Genomic DNA, 3731 nt, shown 5'->3' on the forward strand with positions numbered 1-3731 from the left:
GGAGCATAAAGCAAGCTGAAAGGTCGCAAACACTCCCCATCCCCACCCCAGGTGATAGATGATATTCTTAGGGCACTCCTGGCTGCCCACAAACAAAGGAAAGGGGTAAACAAATGGCTAACTGATAGAGATCATAGTCCTACAGGACCTAAGTCTCCATCACCCTCCATAGTGCTGTGGGAAACAAAGGTAGAAGGAAAGGGCAGGCAGATAGAACTAAATTTCCTTGTAACATGCAGCCCATTGACAGATACTTGAGGCTGGCAGAGTAGAACATCCCTCCAGGAACTCCCTACTCTCTGCTAGTGCTTTGCTAGAGGGAAAATAACCGTAGCTTGAAGATAGCTAGGCCTCCAGTATCCTGGAATACTTTAGCATATGAAAATCTCAATGGAAACTTGCCCTGGACTTCAGCCCTTCCCCCCTCAACTCCATAGTATAAAACCAATCTCTCCTCCTGGGTCTGGGGCAGCTCTTCCTGCCCAAGTGTCCTGCCCTTGTGCTTCAGTAAAGTCACTTTTGCACCAAAGATATTGTAAGGACGCAGGTCTGAACCAAACTGACTCTAAGACAGGTTTCAAGTTTCCCTCTGACCTTGAAGGCCTAAGTGTCAGTTTCTCAGAATCATTAGAAAATAGAAGGGCACACATTGCCCAAGGCAGGAGGTAACACCCAATCAGGAAAGGCCAGCTAACACCCTTAACATTTCCAAGGGCAGGCCTAGAAGGCTAGTTACACCCTACATGAGGGTCCTGGGCCCACTCTGTAATTGGTCAATACTCTAAATGTTGTGATTGGGTCTCACCAAAAGTAACAATGTATATGGTTAAAGTTACTGCCAATAATGATAGTCGATAGTGATTGGATCACTGTACCTGTGTCACAATTTCCTGTAACTCCCCCTTCCCAAACCTTAGGCCCTACCCCGCCTTTGTTCGGGGCTCTCAGCATGGATCCCCTGCATTGAAGTCTGTGTGCCTGAGCTTATAAGCCCGTAATAATAATAAAGCCCTTTGCTTTTGCATGCGTGATTCAGTCTCCCTGGCGGTCTCTGGTTTTGCGGACAATAATGAAAACTTGGGCATAACAATAGCCTCAAGAATTCTTGGCTCTGGACCCCATGAACCCCACTATCACCCCCCCCAAAAAAAACCTCATCAACAGATCACCATAATGTAAGAACATGAGTCTAAACCAAACAGACGCCATGACAGGCTTTAAGTTTCCCCTCTAAGCTAGAAGGCCTAAGGTCAGTCTCTCAGGAACCATTTGGCGGTTACACATTACCCCCGGGCAAAAGGGACCACTTTGCGGTATCCAATCAGGGAAGGCCAGCTACCTCTCCCCACATTCCTAAGGGTGAGACCTGCAGATGGGAACTTTAGATAGGACCCTGTGACCTAATGTTAAAGTTAACCCGATAGTCACGGAAGAAGACCCTGAACTTGCTCTGTGATTGGTTGATTTCAAAGATACCCTACATGTTGTAATTGGGTCCCGCCAAAAGTAACGAACACCCTGGACAATGTGTATGGTTAGAGCTGCTGCCAATGCTCTTACACAATAATGATTGGATGTCACAGTTTCTTGTAACTCCCCCTTCCCAAACCCCATAAAAACCCTACTCAGCCCTTGCTCGGGGCTCTCAGCCCGGAGCCACTGCGTTGGTGAAGGCTGTGAGACCGAACTTGGGCCCGGCGAGCCTAAGCCGTAATAATAAATGCCCTTTGCTTTTACATGCGTGACTCGGTCTCCCTGGCGGCTTCTGGTTTTGGGGTGATATTGAAATATTGGGCATTTCACATAACAAATATAATAATGAAAAAGCCTGAAATATTGCAGAAATACCAAATGCAACAGAGACATGAAGTGAGGAAATGCTATTGGAAAAATGGAACCAATAGGCTTGCTCATTGTAGGGTTGCCACAAAACTTCAATCTGTATAAACACATCTGCAAAGCCCAGTAAAGAGAATCACAAAAAAACAAAGCAAGTCTATATGGCAAAAGATGTGCAAGACCCACATTACAAAACATTGCTGAGAGAAATTATATATGATTTAAATAAATGGGAAGACATGACTTGTTCATAAGACCTGCTGATGAAATATAACTTATTCATGAGAAGACTTCATTTGCTGAGATGTCAATTTAAAATCCCAGTGGATACGGCGCCTGAGTGGCTCAGTTGGTTAAGTGTTCGGCTTCGGCTCAGGTCATGATCTCACAGTTCGTGGGTTTGAGCCCCGCGTCAGGCTCTGTGCTGACAGCTAGCTCAGAGCCTGGAGCCTGCTTCAGATTCTGTATCTCCCTCTCTCTCTGACCCTCCCCTGCTCGTGCTGTCTCTGTCTCTCAAAAATAAATAAAAAAACATTTTTTTAAAATCCCAGTGGGGTTTTTTTTTGTAGATATTGACAAGCTGACTCTAAAATTCACATGGAAATGCAAAATATCTCTAGAATAGCCAAAACAATTTTGAAAAAGAACAAAGTTGAAAATAACTTTAAAACTATAATTATGAAGCCACAGGAATAACGACAGTGTGGTATTAGCATCAAGAAAGATAACTAGCTCGGGGCACCTGGGTTTCAGCTCTGGTCATGATCTCAATGGGTTTCTGGGATTGACCCCCGCGTTGGGCACTGTGCTGACAACACGGAACCTGCTTGGGAATCTTTCTCTCCTCTCTGCTCTCTTTCAAAATAAATAGAAAGAAAGAAAGAGAGGGAAGAAAGGAAGGAATGAACGAAAGAAAGAAAAGTTAACTAGCTCAATGGCATAGAATAGAGTCCAGCAAAAGACCCAAAGGTATATGGATACATCAATTTTTGATCCAAGTGCAAACACAACTGAATGAGGAGAGCTTTTCAACAAAGGGTGGTGAAATAATGGGAAACCAGTTTCATAGATAACTAACTGCTTACCAAAAAATGTACAATGGGGGCTCTCTCAACTTAGCGCCAAGTTCAAAGCCAAGTTTCTCTGTGATAAATCTTTCCTGATAATAGTCCCTCCAGTTCCCCCTTTACTACGAGTCGTGACAGAAGTGTGTTGGAGGAAAAACATTATGTAAGGAATATGTGCTTGGTGTCAAACAATTTTAATAACTATTATGCTAGTAACTTCTTGAGTCTTAAGACTTAAGGACCTACTAGGACTGTGGTATTTGGTAAATGTTTAATAAAAGGGAGAGAAGAGATCCTCATTTGCAGTGAGTGAATAAGCCCAGGCAGTGGATTTCAAGCTGCCAGGTGATATGACTGAAAGCGATGTTGGGAAGATTTGTGCCCACTATTCCCACCACACAAATAGGATAGAAGTAAACAACCCCAAGAGGACATATAATAGTAAAATAATTAGGAAGTTACAGTTTTCAGTATTTTTAAATTTTTTTAATATTTATTTGTTTTTGAGAGACAGTGTGATCAGGGGAAGGGGCAGAGAGAGAGAGAGAGAGAGACAGAGAGAGAGAGAGAGATACAGAATCTGAAACAGGCTCCAAGCTCTGAGCTGTCAGCACAGAGCCCTACGCGGGGCTCAAACCCAAGAAACGTGAGATCATGACCTGAGCTGAAGTTTTGAAAATTATTTATTTATTGTAAGGCAACATAACTTAAATTTTTTAATAATGGCAGTATTTAAGGACTGGCTAGCCAAATTCTTAATGTTTAAATCTGGTCCGTGAGCCAGCTCCAGGACACCACTGGCCCGGGGGGGGGGGGGGGGGGGGG

The sequence above is a fragment of the Suricata suricatta genome, chromosome 8, assembly GCF_006229205.1.
Source record: "Suricata suricatta isolate VVHF042 chromosome 8, meerkat_22Aug2017_6uvM2_HiC, whole genome shotgun sequence".
Classification (NCBI taxonomy): domain Eukaryota; kingdom Metazoa; phylum Chordata; class Mammalia; order Carnivora; family Herpestidae; genus Suricata; species Suricata suricatta.